The sequence below is a fragment of the Micrasema longulum genome, unplaced genomic scaffold (genome assembly GCF_059751315.1).
Source record: "Micrasema longulum isolate JH-2025_06_02 unplaced genomic scaffold, ASM5975131v1 h1tg002326l, whole genome shotgun sequence".
NCBI lineage: Eukaryota > Metazoa > Arthropoda > Insecta > Trichoptera > Brachycentridae > Micrasema > Micrasema longulum.
The window spans coordinates 94,870-117,722 of NW_028279476.1; the positions used below are offsets into that span (position 1 = coordinate 94,870).

General features: G+C 36.0%; 1 protein-coding gene across 1 annotated transcript in view; it reads left to right on the plus strand.

Annotated features, from left to right (window-relative positions):
• Positions 1-7,257: 7,257 nt before the first annotated feature.
• Positions 7,258-22,853, plus strand: part of LOC148272469 (uncharacterized) — a 67,582-nt gene continuing 51,986 nt past the window's right edge. The window contains exon 1 of the mRNA XM_088240007.1: positions 7,258-7,379. The gene's annotated coding sequence lies outside the window, so the exon portion shown is untranslated. The remainder of the gene's footprint in view (positions 7,380-22,853) is intronic.

Genomic DNA, 22,853 nt, shown 5'->3' on the forward strand with positions numbered 1-22,853 from the left:
TTAAGCATTTTAAAGCATGTGAATAATTTGTTAACAATTTTCTTTTCTACCGGCTTACAACTGTGTATATACTGTGTAATAACACTTAAGAGTTTTATTCTTTATTGGCGTAACTCAAAATAGAAAACAAGTTTTTCTTACTGCGAATATTGATTTGTTTAAATATTTTACAATATTTATGTATTTCATGTCATTTTTATTTTCTAACTAGTAAGTTATATGTAATAATATGTATTTGAATGTACCAAATGCTATATTTTATTTCTTCCTTTATATATTTTATCTATGTACCATACTTGTAAGCCCTCCGGGTGTTTATGCGAATTAAATAAAATAAATCTGCGGAGTATTCGGTTTGTTTCCTGAAGTTATAACAAGGTATGCGATGTTCACCTGTTGGATCACGACTCGGTCGCTTCATTCGCTTGAAATGATGGCACAGGGGTCCTCTTGCTGTTGTAGACACCCAACAGTCGAGGAGTGCAGAGGGAGGATTCAATTACTTTCAAGAATGGATTAATCTTATCGTTTATACGCAGATTCGGAACTCTCTGGTAGGATATAAAAAATACTTCCTTAGTTTGCTTACTCAAGCAGAAATAGTAAAATATTTTTTGTTCAATGGGAAACGTATCATTCAAACCCAATTTGAAATGGCGGAAAAATAACTCGCCTACTTTAGAACTGATTCTCTCTATTTCTGACCATTTTTCTGGAGATATTCCGAACAGTACGCCGATATGTGAGCCTTCTAGCAAAATTGTGACTTTTCCATACTTGTCGCTGACTTTAATGAGAGCTGTAGAACGTGTTATACCTCGGAATGTGTTTATCTTAACCGATTCCAAGCGGAAACCTGTGATAGCACTCCAACCGCACGCACCCATCTTTAAACGCCGTGAAAAAGTCACTTTAGAAGGATTTCGCGAGGTAAATACACTATCCGTTGTTACACTGGACATTTTTTATTGACAATATTCTAATATTGTATAACGTAATAGATTAATTGTTGTGAATAAACTATGAAACACGAATTGAACGTATTATGATGGAATTGGGCAGCTTACCTATAGATAACACACACGACCGAGTCGCCGAGTCCCCCGCTCCTTCCGCTTGTTTGATATTTGATATTTCCCGCGCTGTCAACCAAACCAGCCATAGACTAAATAGTACATTCCTCGAATTGAAACCCGTTTTTCAACGATGCCAGCGCTACCGGATTTCCAATAGATCTATCCACTTTAAGAATAATCTACCGAATTCCGTTTTTGGTATGGAAATTTGGCTAATTTAAAAAATAAATCAACCACGACCAAAGAAAATGTCACCAACTTTACTTCGTAATATATCGTATATCAAAAATCCAGGACGACCAAAAGTTCTAAATATTTATAAGGTTTTTCGACAGAAATCATCGATTTTTTTTTCTGCCATCGATTTGCTGATTTTTTTTCTAACTCTTGTATTTTATATGCATAATCAAGAATGATTGCATTTAGAAAATAATACTCTCAGTTGGCGTATAAAAAAAACATCTTGAAAATGATCTTCATAATTTTATCAAGTTGACACGGAGAAAGTACTTATTTAGGTACGTATTTTATTTCATATAATTGTTTATTCGAATGTTTATCTCTTAATTTATTCAGGATTCCTGGTGAGTTTGACACAAAAACTTGTACGCCAGTAGGTAGGAACTTCATCATCATCATTTTCTCAACAGCATTCGGAAGTGCACAGGGCACCATATTGGCGCTCCCGACTGCAGCAGCGTTTCTAGATCATTTTTGTTTCTTAGAAGGTAAAGTGATCAGTCTTATGCTTCAGGTCCCGTCCACCAGGAACAATGAAATATTGTAGGGTAACGTTACCTTTAAACTGATATTTCAAGTTTCCCTGCCTGAGATCGAACCCAGGACCTCAAGAATGGTAGACAGACGTACCAACCACTCGCTACACAACGAGGCAGACTCATCTGCACTCGATTTCTTTTTTCTGATTTTTTACTCGGGAGAAGCCTTTCAGGATGCTGGTTTTAAATTACATACAGAACTGTATTCTTAATCCGCCTAGACACAGGAGAGCATAAAAATTGGAAGTAGATCAATATGTAGCTTAGATATTCATAAAAACATGTCTCATGTTACATTGCTATAGTGAAAATAAAAATATTCTGTCTTCAATTTATTTTTTTAAATTACTTTTTGGAAAAAAATTATAAGGATTTTGTTTAAAGCTTAGGTACCATGAGGAATGTTCCTCTGAAGTTTCTACCTACCCTAGAAGCGTTAAGCTGATGCGTGTACAACCAAATGCACTGTATTTTAAATGAACATATACAATATTATGTATTCGCCCGGGCTGTTTTTGAACGCATTAAGACTATAATAGTCTTGTAAAACGCACGTAAAATGAGGAAATCATACGATTTCGCCAATTCTATTCCATTGCTCCGCAAGTCGGTTTGTCAGAAAGTTCTTCTGGTATTGAATGTGAAGGAGGTAGTGTTTGATTATCCCATTGATTTATTTATTAATTTGCGATACTGGTTTTTATTTTATATGAACTTGGTAACCGGTGAGAGAAATAGTTGGGTAGTGACACATCTTTTATGGGAATATAAAGATTTTATAAAATAATTACAAAAATCCACAAAAATGAAGATTCAATGCGGTGAGTACCTACCTACTTACGATTCGAGTAACTCATTCAAAAACACAAAAAATTTATGCCTATAATACAATATGACATGTATCATCATCATTTCCCTATCTGCACCCAATGGTGCATAGGGAATTGTATTATAACGCCAAATGTAGCGTGTCTTGATCATTTGGTATTTTCTTGTAAAAAATATTTAACTAAATATCTCCACTTTTAGGCCATTTCCAAAAAGTCGTAAATAACGTCGTTGAAAAATAAGAATCGAGTTGTGGTGAAGTGAGTTTTGAATTTCGGACCTTCGATACGTGGGTTCACAGCACTATCACAGGTACAACAACCCGGTTCTCCCGCTTCGGGTGCCAGTCAAGGAACGATGAAATATGAACCATCTTTTAAACCGATACAATCATATCAACCTTGTTAGGAATCGAACGCGAAATTTCATGCACGGTAGGCGAACGCGCCAACAACTGCACTGCGAGGCTGACTAATATAACATGGCATACCTACTATGATATATAAAGAATACCGCCATGAGATCTCAGCTTCGATTCCCGACAAGATCGAAATGAAACATCTCGTGTTTTTTCACTCTAATGTTTCATAAATAATGAACTGAATCTAAAGGTGGTGTTTTTAAAATAAATATTTTACCGGTCAAAAAAACACAAATAATAATCATGAAAGTTACATTAAAAAAACCGTCTGCGTTTCCCGTTGTCCAATTGTTTAAGAAATTCAGGGTTCTAGATATAAAATCGTTATTTAAAAAGAATAGTTTACTTCAAATCTATGGATTTATGAAGACAGTTGTGTTTCTGCGACACGAAACGGAAGTGCGAGACCTAGAACAATATTGAAAACATCTTAATTCAAACAGAAATATTTTTCATTAATGACATTCATTAACAGAGGAAATAAAAAGTGCAGTCATGACTCATGACTCACGAGTACATGTTTAAGAAAAAAGTAACAAAATATATAATTTAAAATATTTACTAATCAAAAATAAAAAAAACACGTTATTGTAAGACGTCACTCCCCTTTATGTACAAAATAGTTTTTTTCTTTTACGTAATGAGAAACGGTAATATAAATACATATATTGAATCTAAATATATAAAAAATATTTTGTTATAATATTACACTTCATGTTACAAATTAATATTGCAAGTGCTAGTTTATTTTAAGTTATATTTTTAGCTATGTAGCTATTTTATTTTTCTAAACTTCTTAACTAAAATTGAATCATTTGATTGATTGGAAGAAACCGCAATGAGCAATTTTGCAATGAGCCCACAATGTGCGATTAATGTATTAGGCACAAAAGTTATAAAACGTGACAATAAAATGAGAAGGCAATCTATAGAAGAATAAAATGAAATTACACAAGACAAACAAATAATATATGTAGAGAGTGTGCGGAATAGGAACAGGAGTTGTCATACAACAGGATAATTATTACTTCGTCGGGGACAGCGAAATGCTGCCGGGAATCGAACCCGGGACCTCACGAAAGCGGAGTTATATTAGCTCGATTTTCTTTTCAGGATTTAAACATGAGAGTAGCCATCGGGTCAAAAAAAACCCGTACACGAATCCGGTTCTAATTCACACACAGAACTATATTCTTCACCTACCTGGATACGGACGAAGTAATAAAATGGAACTATTTAAATGAGTAGAATATTGAAAATACAAAAATTTTCAATGATTACGTAAATTTCCGCTGCATATAATTTGATGAGAATCCATCCGGATATTATTATTTTTCTATTTACCCTTTTCTGCATTAAATGGTGCTTAGGAAACTGGATTGATACACCAATCATGGCAGCGTATATTGATAATGTATTTCACGAAGACAAGATGATTCGCCTTGCTCTTTTTTTTTAGTGCATTCAGAAAAAAATACCCATATTAGGTATATGAATAAATGAATACCGATAGTGGTCTTCGAATAAAGGGATAGGAAAATAAGAGGGTTGAGAAATAATGTTTCTTCAGACGTGATTCCAATAAAGGTGCTTCAGAAACATCCTGATGGATAGTGGTCGGGACTGGAGATGATTCAACAGTCGAGCCGCATGGACAGTAAAGTTGGAGAATGTAAACCATGAACGGATAAGCGTTGGAATTTGCTTATATTTATTTTTTATAATGTTTAGTTATTTGGACACTGTGTACCTACTTATTTAAAAAAAAATAGTAAAAGCCATAGTAAATTATCGTCAAACAAACATCACAGTTTTGTCATGTATTATGTAGGTACTTCAACAACAACAACAACAACAACAACAACAACAAACCATTACGCCATTTCCCCGTAAGGGTAGGCAGAGAGGATAGAACGCCACATCACTCTATATTTGCATACAGATCTCGCTTCCTCTACATTCATACGTCTTCTCATGAACGCGCACCGATTATTCCGACTTTTGACATGTCTATCTTCAAGTATTTGTTGGATTTGGTCACGCCATGTCTTTCTCGGTCTTCCTCTATTTCTACATCCATCAATATTCGCATTGTAAATATTCTTAGCCGTTCTTTCGCTGTCCATTCGCTCTACATGTCCAAACCAGCGCAGAGCTCCTTTCTTGACTTTGTCGATAATGCTTGTCTCAGCCTTACATAATGCACGGATCTTAACACTTGTGCATCTAACGTACATAGTTTTATCACACATTCGCCTGAGTGATCGCATTTCGACAGCATTCAGCCTACTTTCATCCCTGTTTTTCCAAGTCCATACTTCGCTACCATACATCAGGGTCGGGACCAGTACTCCGTTGTGAACTGCTAATGTTGCCTCTTGCGAAAAACATTTATTTGCCAAGGTTGATTTAAGTGCACCGTTAACTCCGTTCCCGGCACTCTCCCTCCTTTCCATATCTCTCTCAGTCATTCCATACCTAGTAAACATACTTCCCAGATACACAAATTCCTCTACTTGTTTAAGTATAACTCCATTCACAGTAATTTCACATTTAGTCATACTTGCATTTCTTTCAAAAACCATTACATTCGATTTATCGACATTCATCAGCAAATCGCTTCCCTTGCATACATCGTAGACTTTTGTTACCAAGAATTGCAGTTCCTCCTTGTTAGCAAGAAGCACGGTATCGTCAGTGTACAAAATACAATTGACATTTAAATCACCCAATTTTGCTCCCATTCTTAAGCCTTTCAGTTCTTTCGTGCAGTTATCGATATACACGTTGAACAGCCATGGTGACATCACACATCCCTGCTTGACTCCTTTATAAATGTCAAACCACGACGTGTATGATCCATTTTCCCTAACACATGCTGTGCTGTCTTTATACAGAGAATCAAAAGCTCGTGTCAGATTTCCGCTCACTCCATACTCCGATAACACCTTCCATAATTTTTCTAGGTCAACTCTACCAAACGCTTTTTGCAGATCGACAAATGCACAGAAAAGCTTTTGGTTTTTAGAAAGAAATTTTTCTGACATGTTTCGTAAAGCAAATATTTGATCCATACATCCTCTTCCATTCATGAAACCGCTCTGAATATCTCACACTCTATCCTTAGTAACTTTTCTTACTCTCTCAATCAGTATTCTTCCATACATTTTGCCAACAGCTCTCAAAAGGCTGATTGCTCTATAATTTCTGCATTCCACCCTTGAACCTTTTCCCTTGTATAGTGGCATAACAACAGCCCTTCTCCAGTCTGGAGGAGTGTATTCTTCCTCTAAACATCGGTTAAAAAGCTTGTGCAGCCATACAAAAATTATTTCACCACCCGCCTTTATAAACTCTGTGGCAACATTATCAAACCTTGTGTTTTTCCATTCTTCGTGTATTTGACAGCACTTCTTATTTCTTCCATTCTTATTCATGTCGTACCATCATTTGCATTTAAACTTACTTGAGGAAGTGCTGCCGTGCTTATATTTCCTGTATGTGTTTAATACACCTCCTCGAAGAATTCTTTCCATCTCGTTTTTATTCCACTATCATTCGTCACCATTTTTTCAATATTTTCTTTTTATAGCTGTCATACATTCACTTTCATCACTGTTTCGGGAATTTTTTACCGCTTTGCGGAATATTTTTATATTGTCTTAGAAGTTCTCGGTCATTTTGATTCCCCCTCTTTCTTTCAACAATTTCTTTCGTTCACACACACCTTGTTTCACTCTTTTCTTTTTAATGTAAATTAATTATATACGCCTTTTAATTCCGCATACCTACTAGGCACCGACCGCTTTATTCACTGTCAGCAGATTTAACCATGCTTCCTACTTTTCTTGTACTATTTTTTTTATTCCATCGTCCCACCAATCATCACCTTTAGGTACTTTATCTACATAATATGAAGTAGGTATGTAGTAGGTACATATCCAGTGCGTACCAACTTTATAGATACCTTGATTTCACATATATTTTATATTTCGATGTGGGTGAGCTACATTGACAGCTTCGGAGAGTTCGAACTTCAACATAGAAATAGGCGCTGGCACCGTGGCACCGTGGCACCGCGATCAGGGAAGGCTCCGTCGAACGGTGGCGGGGCGCGGGCGGCGGCGCGCGGCTGCGGGCGGCGGCGGGCGGCAGTGCGCGGCGCGCGGCCTGTCTCTCTGTACGTCTGTCGCGAGCCCCTGACCGGTTCCTCTCGCTAAACTTCGATTGGTCGAGTGACCATTCCGGACCGAACGCCTCGAGAACGAGCTCGCAGTGAGTTAATTCATATTTAAGATCGATTAATTTTGCCGTTCTCCGCTCCGGGAGTGCTCCGCTCCCAGAGACGGCTTCCTGCGCCCCCTGCGCCCCATGTTTGCCGTCCGCCCGGTACACCCTTCCGTCAGCGGAGACACGTCCTCGTGCCATGACAGAAATAGCGATGGTTTCGCCATTCCGCGAGTTGCAGAGCTCTAAAGTGATGCTGCGGGCGCAGATAGGATACTCGACTACTCGACTGTTGTAAATTAGGAAACGATGCGCTATTTGTAAATAAGTTAGTACCTGCCTACACCTACAAGTAGGTTCCTCGCTGTCTATATTAAAGGCAACATGTAGGTACAAATCTCTGAAAAACAAATTTAGAAACTTAGCCAAAACACGTTAATTAATAGGTACTTAGAAAATATCCATGGAATTAACGGTTTAAAAATATTTTAAATTTATAATGTGAATACAAAAAAACACAAAGATGTAGGCATTTCTCCATAATGTTTACATTATTAACATAGGTGCCTACGCATGGGATTTGTCCTCGTCTAACTGACATGTTCATCAGATGTGTATTTGTAATACTTTCATGGGACCTTTATAAAGTATTATGTTTTATTTATCCCAATAAATAAATAAAATACTAAAAAAATATACATTAGTAATTTTCTAGAAACCGACAGCAAAACAATTCTATTATTAAAACATTAACATAAAATAAAGCCAGTCCACAGGAACGCCCATATTTGAAAAATCAACGAAGTTGGAAGAAAGGATTATAAATCTTCATACAAAAATAAGTTTATATTTGTTTTTCACCAATATGTAAGGAAACGGGTTTCCTTTTCTTCCTTTGAAATATTTACTTACATAATATATTAAACTCGTACATAAATAAATACGAGTAAATTGAGCGATCGGTCATTACCGAAACCCATATCGGGCGACAAGCGACGATACCACCTTGGCGTTGCTCCGGATTCTGGACCTGGACTTTTTAGGGATCGGTTAACCTAATACTAACTGTTTCACACTGCACAGTAAAAATAAGTGCCCATATAGATGGATAAATGATAGCATTTGTATTATTATTGAGTACCTATTATCGCATACAATTAAATGTCCATTGTTATTAAATAGGATCAACCTTCGCGTGCCTACCGAATTTTAATACATACTAGCAACTGCCAATTATTTATTCTCGGTTTGTAATTATTAATTACGTGTTTTATAGTACATCGGACCGCATCCAAAGAAACGGTTATTTGCTATGTAGGTAATAATCTTTTATTCGGTCAAGTCTTTTTGCTCTAAATTGTAATAATTATAAGTATTTATGTTATTTTTTCACTGTATTAAATTTCCCTTTCATTTTTAGGTCTACAAATTATTTTCCTAATATTTTTTTTTACATTTTCTTAATCTTTGTATTTTTCTTTACATCTTAATTTTCGGTGTTTCTTCATAAAATAATTAAATAAATGTAGGTATATTGCGTTCAAAATAGATTTATGGGTCCTAGAGAGGAGGGTATTATGAGTGTGTTCAGTGTATAAACATTGCGTAGGTCTCTATTTTCCCAACTTGTCAGATTGACCGCCAACACAGAACCGCAAGCAGCCGCTCGATGGCCCGCGGTAGATCGGCAGGGACCGCCAAGGACCGCCAAGGACCGCCAGGGAGAGCGTATCGCGCCTGTATACTTGTCAATACCGTCTCCATACTCCGCGTGTCCCCCGAAGCGGCGGATGATAACTGGCCGGGTATCCGCAGCCGAAGCGACGGTGTATAGGACACTGCGCCGGTTCGCCGAATTCTCGATCATCTTGTACTTCAAATTCCAATCCAGGGATGGTATTTTGAACGCGAAGGCGCGCGTACAAAACGCATTTTTAACGCGTATTTACGTACTAAATACAAAGTAAAAGAGAGCGACCTGTTCGCGCGCAATTCGGTTCCGAATTCAGCCCACGGGTGGTATTCCGAATCCTCTGTACCCCCTAGAGAGTGGTTAGGTTAGGGATTTTTATGTTTAGAATGCGAAGATACTTTGCTTCATATAATGGCCACATTTATAATTTTATAATGAGCAATATGCAAAATCTTTTTTTTTGCGTAACAACGGGCCAGGAGGCCCAATTGCAGTGGTAAAAAATCACATTGAATTGTTGTGCTCTCACCGGGAATCGAACCCGGGACCTTCCGCAGGCGAGTCATGTGTCTTAGCCATTTCACCATGGAGGCCGCCGCATTGATGATTAAACGTCAAGTGATGTATAAAATGATTTAAAAAAACGGGGAAAAACGAATACGGTTTCAATTCAACCTAATAAAGTGTTTTGGGTAATGTTTAAGGTCGTTATTGAAGAATCAGTTTCAGATTTCTTTTAGGAAACAGTTTCACGTTGTTTGTTTTCATGGAGGGGGTAAAAAAGCGCGGTAAAACCGAGGGGTAGCCACGGTTTTACCGCGCTACTCTAAAAACTCTTCAAGATCCTCAAAAAACGTATTGCTTCCGAAATCGGTCGATCTACAGAAAAATCGGTGGAGTTGGCAAAAAAAGTTAAATAACTGAAATGTAGGTTTATTATAGTGTAATCTGCGAGTATTTTGACTTGAATCAACCACTATTTTTTTATTTATTTAAAAAAATATGATTTTTTTTTCATTGATAAACCCTTACATACACTTGACAAAATATTTTTACTTTTAAAATTCACATTCTACTGTTAATAATAATATTTTTAACATCTTTTGTAAAGGTTGTCTTAGTCTTTTGTTTAGTTTTGTCTGGTAGTTAATTGTTTAATTTCTGTGCATGGTTTATTAGTCTCGATTGTCCTTTTCTCGTTTTAGAAGGTTGTATTTGATATTTTTCTGATATTCTCGTATTGTGTTCATGTTTACTACAGTTTTGTTCAAGTTTTAATTCTTCATATACAATTACATCAGTGGCTAATTTCTGAATAAATTTTAAGGATTCTAGTTTGAAGAGTTCAGTTACATTTAATTGTTTAGTTTGTTTAAAAAGTTCTTTAGTTGCTAGGGTAGGGTAGGCCATGTACTAACTTTAATTTTTTATTTTGCTGTCTTCGTAGTCTGTTTATGTCATTTTGATTTCCTGTTTTCCATAGTAGTTGCACATAACAAATTTTAGTTTTTACATAGGCTTCATACATTTTTTTTCCGTTTTTGGAACAAAGTTTTTGATTAAAAAAAAACTCAATTCGAAAGACTCAATAATGTCGCCAGTTTGCTAATTAAATTGTTGATATGAATTGTCCGTGTCAATTGTCTGTCTATTGTTAGTCCTAAGTATTTAACATGTTCAATTTCAGTTATTTTTTTCCCTTCTATTCGCGCCCAATTGCGGATGCTAAATTAAAAACAGACTTTGGTGGAAGTACCTACCTATTCTAGTAAAAATAACACGGTGTTATTTAAAAATATTCGTACTCCCCAAACCTGTACGTTCGTATAACCCGAACAGCCTGAGCACATATCGTGAGTGTATCTACTCGTACGTGTACCAAACAACACAAAACTCTCACACGAGTCCAGAAAACTGATACACTGTCATACTGTCTCGGCGCACTGACGATGGGAAGGACGAAGGATCCCTCGTGTGGCGTTCCTAATCCAATGTTCATGCCGTTTCTCTGTTCTGAGAACGAACCTACATTGCAGTACCTAGTCGGTCACTCTGGCCATGTGGGTAGGAATGTGTACCTGTGTAGAGTGAAGATATATCCGGATGTGCAGTAAACGCAGTGCACTGGTTACCGAAGCGCAAAAACTCCTCTGAAATCGGATCATCAACCGTTTCTTCGTAACGCATAATGTACGTACTGCGCCCATACATACTTAATAACGTCAATATCGTGGCTTTAACATGACATCCCGCGAACATCACTCATTTCGTAATGTTAAAACAGATAAGTCTGTAGGCGGTACCCGATTGTCAAATAATTTCACCTCGATGAGTATGCAAACAGTGATGAATCGGTATAAATAAAGTGAAATTAGCCACAATATTGAAAAGTTTGGTAAACGCCGACTTTCTTCCGCCGCAGCCCGGAACCACTCGGACGCGGACGGTCGCGACCGGTCGGCGGTTAGCGGTTCGCGGATCGCCGTCGTGTTATCCACCATCTGCGTTAACTACTAGCGCCGGTACCGAGTAGGACTTCTAACATAAAGTTTTCTCGGCATATTGAAATACGGACCTACTCGTTACCAGAAAATATTTTTAAGGGTTAGTATAACCCATTCTACTATCTCAGGAAAGATATGATAAATATTGTTATTTCCTCTAGTAAAATACAAAATATATTAAAGTATCCAAATCATAAATTCACTTTCGAGAAATTTCACTTACCTAGGCTCAGATAGTTTATTGTTCGTATTCAAGCTAACCCGCATAATGCGCCCAAATGTATGTAAAAAGTGTAGCTATTTATTATATATTTATTTATTTATTGATTAAGATTTACATACACATACATATTTATATGCTTTAGATGCTCAGTTATCTTTTAATCTTCATATAGTTAATCTATGTAATGACTCCCTTAAAATGCTTGGTTTTGTTCTTAGAAATGCCAAGATCTTTTCTAACACTCAGATTTTGAGGACATTGTATAATTCCTTGGTAAGAAGTCGTTTGGAGTTTAGTTCCATTATTTGGTCGCCACATGAGACTCGATACTCTTTGATGGTGGAGAGAGTGCAGAAAAAATTTCTGCGCTATCTGTACCTTAAAGAGTGTGGATATTATCCTTGGCTCTTCCCAACTGACTTTTTACTGGGAATGCTAGGCTATCAGTCACTATGGAGGAGGAGGGACGTTCATTTGGGTGTTCACTTTTTCCAGGTGATCGGTGGTCGCATACATAACTCAGAAATTCTGATGGATGTAGGTCTGTTCGTACCTGATAACTATCTTCGACAAAGACAGCATCGATTGTTTTACCTACCGCGATGCAGAACCAACCTGCCAATGGTTATGCCGGTTGGTAGGGCAATCTTGCTACTTAATCGCATCGCCTCGGATGTCGACATATTTCACGACAGTGGGCCTTCCCTTAGGAAAGCACTTTCTAACATTTAATTTTTCTTTTTACATTTTGTTATATTATTTTAATAACATAATTATCTACTGTAATTTGTGATTTATTATTGTATTTAGAATGAATTGGGTCTTTTTCTGTAATGTTCTAAATATCTGAATAAATAAATGAAATAAATAAATGAAATAAAATAAAAATATTTGTCGAAGAGAAGAGAAATAATAGAAAGAAACGAAAAAACAGTTAACATACATAGATTTATTTTTACATGTGCAATTCACAATTAGTCGCCCAAATAGACAATTAATAATCTATATATTTTTTATAAGTACCTCCCCAAGCTTCATACGAATATATCTTCTCTCTCTTCTTTTCCCTCCTATTCTGTCATGCTGTTGGTGATTGACGGACTTTTGTTACATTTGTATTTTTATTATTGCTCCTTTATTTGCTTTACATATTATGTAAATTGTTATTCATTATTGTTGTTAAGTTTTTTAATTTGTATTTAAGTTTTGTTTTTTAATGTTATTATTGTTTTTTTTTTTTAACAATAAATTAATGAAAAGACCCACGCAACAAAAAAGGTTCTCCTCAAAACACAACAAATTCCTAGTCAGTCGGAACCTAAACAAAGAACCTTTGGACATTATAAAACAACGAAATAAATAAATACTTGGATATGTTTACTGTAATGAGTAGTTATTCAATAAAAAAATAAAAAAAATGACATTTATCTTAACATAACGGGGTATATTATTATAGAATTTCTGTCACAGAGTAAATGTTCTACGGATAAAAATAGTGTAATACATATCTAAAAATAATTATCGTTACTATCATAATCTATTATGAATTTTCTTTAATTACACAGGCTCGTATTCTCGCGTAGAATTGAACGAGCATAAGGCAATAAATACATAGATTACTAAATGCGTATTGAAAAAAATGTTCGATTAATAATAATTGTATGTCTGAGCTCTGAGCCGAAGTGATATCGATAACATTAGCTTCCTCGTTAACTGTTTGATTTCCTCATTCATACATGGTCGCATCTGTACGCCTAAAGCCCATGGAGCGGTGGCTTCCACGGCTGGGTCTATGTACGACAGCTGCAGTCTGCCACGCCACTCGCTGCGTGCTATAGTCGCCATCCTTTACGTCGACATGAGAAAAATTACATTCGTGGACGTTACAAAACATTGACAAAATTACGTCAAAAGTATTTTGCGTGAATACAAAAATTCCGAATGAAACTTTCACATATTGTATGCATATATTTTGGCCAGAAGTATTTGATATTGTGATGAGAAAAGTATAAAAGGTGGCTTATGGGTAATAGGGTAATGGGTCATCTTTCAGACGGACAAACGGACATACTTCGTTTATTTTTTAACGGATTGGAAAGTGAACTTGAACAGTGTTATAAAATTTCGATTGAATTGATTTGTAATTTTTGTTTTTTTAAGTGCAACGGAAGAATTCAGTTTGCTATCGAACAGTTCAGGGAGAAGTGATTGAAGTGCGATTGAATATTGTCCTTTTGGAAGTTCGCGTCCAGGTAATCTACCTACTCGCTACTCGCTACTCGCTACTCGCCGCTCGTACCTAGGCTCGTACTCTAGGAGAGCCTCGGCAGTTCGCACGACTCGCCTCCGCGGCCGTCTCCTAATAAGGGGACTTCGCCGAGACCAGTCTCGCGTGCCCTGCCTGCCGCCCACCGACCCCCGCCACTCCGCGGCTCCTGCCGCCCACCGACCGCCGCCACTCCCAGCCCGGGCGGCTGCTTTCGAGAATGGTTTTCTTCAGCTTAAAACAATGTTCCTTTATCTCCATTTCTACCTAAATATTGCCGAAGTCGGCTCAATTTTTTGGTATTAAAAAAAAAAAATGAAGTCTCAAAATGTTATTTTTCAAAATGTTTTACGGCTACCCATTTCATATAGAAATCTCCACATTGTACGTGCCTATAATTTTTACAAACAAAAATCTGGAAACTTTCAAAATTGCATGCCCCGTCGTTTTATGGTTAAGACACTAGCCTCACGCGCGGAAGATTCCGGGTTCGATTCCTGGCGAGATAACAAAAAATATTTTTCTGAAGTTTGGGTTTTCTATGATATAATTCGTCGATGTATCGAGCCAAGGCTCACCGCTCGGCTCGGCAAGCCGAGTACGTTTTTTTGGCGGTGATATACATATTCTCGTACTCGGCAAGCAACGGAGATCAACCGAAGAGTTGAGTTGGGATCTGAAGCTTTCGAAAAACTTAGTCATATTTTGAAAAATGCCCGAACCCCCATCAATCTTAAGCGAAGAGTGTTTGATTCCTCTATTTTGCCAGTACTCGGAGTTTGAGAGTATCTCACTATTCAATAAAAGTGCGTATAAACTAAGAATCGCACGTAGAGCCATGGAGCTAGCGATGCCGGGGATTTAGAGATAAAGTAAGAAATGAAATCATAAGAACCGGAACAGGAGTGCTGGACATTATTGGAAGAGTTGCAACGTTGAAATGGCGCCGGGCCGGTCATGTCGCTCGCAGCTCAGCCGGTAGATGGACGAAACGCTTCCTGCGCTAGCGATCTCGGACAACTATGGGAAACCCCGGACGACCCCAGCCCCGCTGGACAGACGATATTGCGAAGCACTCGGGAACAGCGTAGATGCGAATAGCCCAAGAGCGTTCGGCACGGAGAAGGGCGGTGGTGGCCTACGTTCAGGAGTGGACGGCTACGGGCTGAAGAAGAAGAAAATGAATTGGGCCTCCCCGTAGCTAAATAACAAATAACTATCGACGTGCTAAGCATTTGAGCGATCACAGTGAACAATAATGAACATGCTTAAGTTATCGCAGTCATAAGTCAACGCGTGTGTAATATCTAAGTCAACGCTCGTGTAGGTTTGTTTCATGTTTTCCTCGTAAATAAATACAGTTCATTGGCGAAAAATCGGCGTATACTATAAAATATAATACAATATATTGCATTTGCAAAAAACTAAGGAGTATCTAATACAAAAAAGTGAAAATAAAATTACAATTACTATGGCGACTGCCTTTCTTGAAATTTGGCTTGCGAACCGCCTGCTAAATGCAATGAATAGTATGAGAAATAATAAATAAATAAATAAAAATAGCAGTTTTGGAATATTTTCCATATTTACACCGGTGAAATTTAAATATGTGAATATGCAGCAGGATTCTACGTCGCGAAACGTAAATATTTTGACATTTAATATTAGGGTTCTCGGATGTTCCATTGTCATCACGATCATCATCGCGAATACGATAAACAACCACGATGAGAAATTGTTATTACGTCGCTTATTAGCACGTCGATCGTTATTTGTGATTGAGCTACCGGGGTGATATTCCAAACCTTCTCGCTTCTATTTTGTATTTCAAAACACGAGGTAAAAGTGTTTTCTACGGCCGCGAGAGCGGTTAGGAATAGCACCGCTGGTCTGTTGTGCACAAAAACGTTTTAAAAAATCGTTACTAATTTTTTTTTTTATGATATGATTATTTTTAACTAAGTTTGACATTTTATTTAATCAAATAGGTAGATGGAATGTAATAATTTTTACTTGAAATAATCGCACACACACACACACCTATGAACGCGGTAGGTACAATGAACGTAGATAAAGCGAAGCATGTACTTGTGCATATACGTTTGTGCAGCCTCGTCTCTCGTCGTATCGTACAATAATAAGTTAATTAAACCCAGCGAGCATTATTTAGATTTCCGGTTCGCCGCATCAGAAAGTAAATGAAAGTGAGTGAGTTTGTCGAGGAATACGATAGCAAATACATAGTTATAACATTGAAAATATCTTTTCCGAGAATATTTTAAACCAGCGACTATGAATAATTGGAATTGTAGTATGGAGCACCTGCCTCTGTATAAACTGTCATCCGATTTAAATTATAAACTTAGTTGAAATATAGGTGCGGGAAAAGAAAAAAATGTAACAGAATAAAATGTGTACATAAGTAAATGAAATAATAATTGATTTAAAAATATATAATAAAAATATTTACTTACAATTTTTATTTTAGGAAAATAATAAATGTATAAAATTAAATTTCATAATATAAAAAAATCGATCTTGACGCCAATACCGAACTCATAGATCGTCTGGTGCGATTGCAGAATCAATGCATCCGCTTTATTTTCAATCTCAAAAAGTATGACAATGTATCGATCTTTCGCCCCGAACTTAAGTGGCTTCGTTTTTATCAGCGCATAAACTTTCAATCTCTCTCACTTCTTTATAATATTCTTCGCAACCCTTGCGCTCCAAAATATCTTGCTGAGAATTTCATTTACCTTTCTGATCATGGTCTTTTGCTTCGCTCTTCTCAGGAGAGAACATCATTTTTCAGCTATTCCTTTTTCGTCCAAGCCGCTAGACTTTAGAATGAGCTACCTCTTCACATAAAAAAATCACCTTCTCTAGCCACCTTCAAGAAACGCCTGAAACATTATTTTAACAGTAGCAAAAACTGTGCATTTTCTTGTATAATTTAGCAGGTAACGGAAGTCCGTTCCCACTATAGTATTCCCAACGAATTTAATAAAATCAATTTAGATTATCATCATTATTTTGAATGCTCACTTTACTCCATCGACGCGACGCAACGCAATGCAATTTACGCCGCTCTTTTCAAAGTCATTAATCGCTTCAATTTAATCTAGTCACAGTGTTAGTACTCATTTGACAATAATTATAAGCAATGTAACTAAATATTATAAATCATAACGGCAACACTACTTCCCTTTGATGAGGTAGGACAGTACAAAAACATTTGTTCAGTTCACATCGAGAGAGATCGGGCTCCATTGAAAAGATATGATTTTCGACTATTATACGCAATCTCTATATGACAAAAAAGCAAACGTCGCGTCGGTCACCATGTATGGGGTAGAGAATTGGATTCACACATTACAAAGCCTAATATTGAATTTATCTTTGATCGACGTATTTAGTTAGTAACAACAACTTTACCGATCCTTTCTTCGAGTGTTATTAGCTCGTGACATCGTCTAACGGATGAAAAAAGATAAAGAGGTCCTGAAAATCATAAAGAAAAGAAAATTCGAGTACTTTGAGCGTGCGATGAGAGGCGAAAAATACAACATTTTCCATGTCTTTAAAGCGAAGAATAGAAGGAAGACGTAGTGCGGGTAGAAGGCGCATCTCTCGGCTAAAGAACTTGCGTGACTGGTTCCATCGCCTCGTCCTCGTTCAGAACAGCTGCCGGCAAAGTGAGAATTGCTGCGACGATTTCCAACCTCCATCGGGGATAGGAAAAAAAAGAATAATTATTAGCTCCCGTGTAGACAAACGGATTGGCAATCAATCTGGCGACATTATTGTACATGTAGCCATCGAATACAGATAGGTACATAAAAAAGTCAGTTGTAAAGTTGATCGTTAATGCGAGTAGGTGCTTACCGCCTACCGCCTACCGCCTGCCGCCTGCCGATTTTACCAGTCCACCGAAGCCACAGAATAAACCCGCACTCTCGCTGCTCCGTCTGTGTTAGGCGGATATACTCCGCATGTATCGAGTGCACAGGCTGCCCATCATAACGCATACATATATAATCTACTTAACAACCGTGCATTTTCTATCTACATATGTATATAATCATGCTTGTAACTAAAACGTATGTTTACGCGGGTAATAAAAATGATTATCATCTCGAAATCGGTATCGCGTCTCACCGTTCGTTGATGTTTTCAGAGAAAATTTATTTTCACGGAATGATCGAGATCTAATTACGAGAAAATAATTACGAGATTAATCTGAATGTATGTAAATAGTGATTGAATATTTATTCTTTGATGTATACGGCTTCTTTACTCACACACTTACAATATACGCATTTAGCAGAAATAAACACCAACATATTGTAATAGACAAGTTTCATACAAAGAAAATCCTGACAGATTATAAAAATGATTCAATCGATTTGTGCAAAATAAAAACGTAAACATATAATCAAAATAAAATGAATGAAATATAAATAACAAATGTAATTTACCGTTTACCATCGTATAAATAATTAAATAGAGTAAATTTACTATCATCACGACTGTACGAGAATCTCACCCGCATCAATAAAAGTTTCAGCTCTTTAACTTCACAAACATCAACAGATGGAAGAATTGAAGGAACATAGATGTTCAAATATAGGCAGAATGCTGAATGTTACAGTGTGTAGAATGGCCACTCAAACCAGCCACTGACAGGTCATTAGGCCTGTAGATGCCTAGGCTTCTCTAAAATGTTCTCTATCTCTGTTGTAGCATGTTAATTCATGAAAATAGTAAAGTTATTGCTGAGCGCATAGAGTCGATTCGAAATAGCATTATATATTCGTAAATGTCGTCGTTGCGCGGGCAATATCGCGGTATCTGTATCATTTGGAAAAAAATTCAAGAGATAAATTAATCATTTTACTTTTTGATGTTGGATTTTTTTGCGTGTTTTTTTTAATCAATAACAAAGTGGAATTATACGTAATTTTATTTTGAATAAATCTTTAAGTGTATTTTGTTGAAAAGGTTAGGTTAGGTTAGGTTAGGTGGTATGCTGTTAGCGAATCGTGAGTTTTTTTTTTCAATAAAAACCTTTAATAGCGTAAATAAACAAAACATGCAGTAAAAAATGGAACAATTAAGGTTGAACTTGCCAAAAAAGAGTCTGGCTCTTGTGTTTGGCAAGTTTACAAAATATTATAAAAAAGAAACAAAAAAATGCAAAACAAAATATAAAAAAATTAACAATTGTAAAAATTGAGAAAACTTAATACTAATAACTAACAATATTTGAACCCTTTCGAAAGTACGTAACTGCGTACGTCGCGGCGCGGCGGATTACTCCCCGCCCCTTGAGGTGCGAACGGTCAGTCAGCGTAATTCTTCTGATTAATTCGATAAAGTATTTTTTACTTTAAAACTCCGAAAATAAAAATCTCATTGCACCGTTTAAAACAGAATATGGCCAAATCACGCGGGTTCTTTGTTACAAGTTAATTACTACTAATTACATTAATGAATAATTAATTGTATCCGGAAGAGTACAAGGTTCTACCGAAGATGGACCGACCGGGTCAAGGACGCTCTGGCTATTGTTCTTCCTTGAATTTTAAATCTTAAGTCAATCGAGTAGGCACCTTCTCGTGAATCCATCTAATTCAAAACAGGAAAATTTAGGGTTAAAGCCCTAACCGGTCAAATCAATAAGTGTAGACATACCGAGTATTTTTAACTTTTAGCTAAAATTCAAATATAGTGATTATTCATCCAGTTATTTTATTTATTTGTCTTATTTTATTTTATTTATTAAAATAGAACAATATTTTCAAATAAACTAAATTAAAGTTCAATTATAGTTTTCTATATACAGGGTGTTCTTTAAACCCTGTCACATCCGAAACCACGATGATCAGTATGAGCAAGAAAACACATAGGCACATTAAAATATTTTTTTAAAACGAATAATTAAAAAAAAAAAAACAAACGGTTGCTAACTTCTGCGGGGGAGAAACGAGGAGGGGGGAGTCTGACACACCGTTAACCGCGCAAGAAGTAAGCAACAATTTGTTATTTTTAATATTTTATCTTTACAAATTTTCTTAGTTCTAAATATTTTTTTAAATATGCCAATATGTCTTCTCGCCCATACTGATCATCGTGGTTTCGGATGTGACAGGGTTTAAAGAACACCCTGTAAGTAAATAAATGCAAAAGAAAAATAAGAAAAAAACCGTACCCGTGAAAAGCCACTCCGTATAAATCCACTTCCCGTTATATATTAATAATATTTAAATTATATGTTAGCCGTCTAGAATCCCACTTCCCCCCACCGAGAAAGCGTATTATTTTTATCCGTGAAAAAATAAGTTCACAGGTTCCATATTTAGAGAATTATTTTAATAAGCCACGTACTCGATACCGTAACAACAATAACATGAACATTTGAAAACAATCGAAATCTGGTATCATCAACATGGTCCCTTTACCGCATCCGACCATATTGGTATACCAAATGCAGTGTAACTTGATCACTTTTTACGTGAGGGTAAGTTGAGCAGTCTTACGCTTCAGGTGTCAGTCCAGCGACCGTAAAACAATGCAGTGGAAAACCTCCTTCAAAACCAATATTCCTGTCGACCTTGCCGGGTATCCTACCTGGGCTCTCAGGAGGGTTAGGCAAACGCGCCAACCAGCACTACGAGGTGGACTTATGTATCTGCATTCGATTTCCTTTTTTTCGGATTTTTACCCGAAAGCAGCCATCAAATCGATAACACGTCTTGTCCGGGATTTTGATCATATTTCACAGACAGAACTGTATTTTATTATTCACGGAACAAACCAAATGTGCAAAACGAAAATAATGTTTTCATTGTTAATTACGTCGGCGTCGCCGCCGCCTCCGGTAACGTCGCGTAGGTCGTCGGCATCGTCGTCGCTAACGTCGGTCTTAGGCGTCGTCAACGTCGGCGTCGATTTCTCATTTTTTTAAACTTTTTTATTCAATTTCTTCACATTATAAGCAAAAATAAATCATAAAAATAATATGATCTAACTGGGGTTACCCGTGCCGAGAACACTTAAAAATACACTTTTTTATTTTTTGACATTTTTATTTATTTACTTATTTAAACGCCTTGTAGGCTTTTACACGTTTTACATATATTTGTATATAAAGAGCAGACATATATTTTACACAAAAGTAGTAAAAAGTTTAAATGAAGTAATAAGAATAAGTAAATAAAAATATATATAAAAACTAATCTTACATATAGTACATACATACATATATTTCAGCAGAGAGAATATACATAATTATGATAATTTATTTATTCATTCAAAATTACACTAGTTTAAATATTAATGAACTTATTAAGGCTTTTTTGGCTATGCCCGTGTCAAGCCACAATAAATAACAATAAAAATACAATAAAATCAATTAGATTAAATTATAATGACATGTGATGCAATAGAATAACAATCCAGAAAAAAATGTATAAGTAATAAATAAAAAAAATCCAAAGAATACAATGCAAAAAAGATAATCAGAAATAATTTTAAAAATATAAATTATACAAATTAAGAATCACACATAATCAAATATACAAAATAATGGCATTATTAAAATCAACAAAATAATAATAAAATATAGTAGTATTAAAAAATACAAAATTAGAGTATCATTGTATTCAATAATAATAAAAAACAAAAGTACGTAATATTTCTTAGAGAAAATTCTATTTTACTTTATTGAAAATTGAAGATAGCACTGTTAACTTCCCATTGTAATCGAGACCCTGATTTAAGTCACTCTCTATACCCGAAACTTGCGATCAATGTTAATCAGAGTGAGGCGTAAAATATACAAAGTGTTTTGTTTATTCTATTTTTACGATCTGCTGATATTCTTAGAATGAAAACGTATCGTTTCAGCGAGGATATTCAGGGAAAATAATTTACCTGTTTTATGACGCATAAATGTAATAAATAATAAACACCGAGTCTAATGAAGATATTTTCGATTATTGTCACAGCTGCGTCATAGTGTTTTACTCACTGGCACTTTGTTTTTTTTTTACTTAACGAAATTCCAACATCTAACCTACATATTGTATAGACGAGCACACGAACTTATTGTTTGTAGGTGACAATGACAATATAATTTATCAATATGAATGATTGATGTAGGCAGTGGATTTGTTTTGATCTAGATTATTTTGGAGGCTTAAATTATTTCATTATGCAATCTGAATCTGGTAAGAAAATAATAGGATACTGTATTAACTAACTGATATTATTATAGTTATTGATAACTTATTTATTTATTAACCCTTACGCTGCTACGCAGTTTTTCAAGAATCTAATCAGAAATCTTATTATTAATACATTTTAAAAATATTTTATCGAATACGTTGTTTTCCAAACACACTACTGTTTTAAAAATTAATAGCAATTCCAAGAAAAATCTTCCATTTCATAAATATCTAATTCAAGCCCAGTGGAGTGAGCGAGATAGACAATTCGTGCCGCAAATAGACAATTTTCATACAGCGGTTGTAAACCCTTTCTTAATTGAAAATAAAAACAAACAAAACTGATCTCGTACAGCAATCTCAAGGCGCATTGTTTGAATAGTTATTATTGAAACGAAATAATAATGATAGTTTTTTGCTTATTGCGGGGCAAAGTGCTCTGTTATATATTATCAAACCTACCACTTCCATCAATGCATGCTAAACAAAAATTGTGTAAAATATATCTTGAAATTAGTTGCAACAGAGAGGGAAAACATTTTTGCCAAGGGAATATGGAAGTCTAGGCATTTACAGGACTTATGATCTGTCATTGGCTGGTTTAA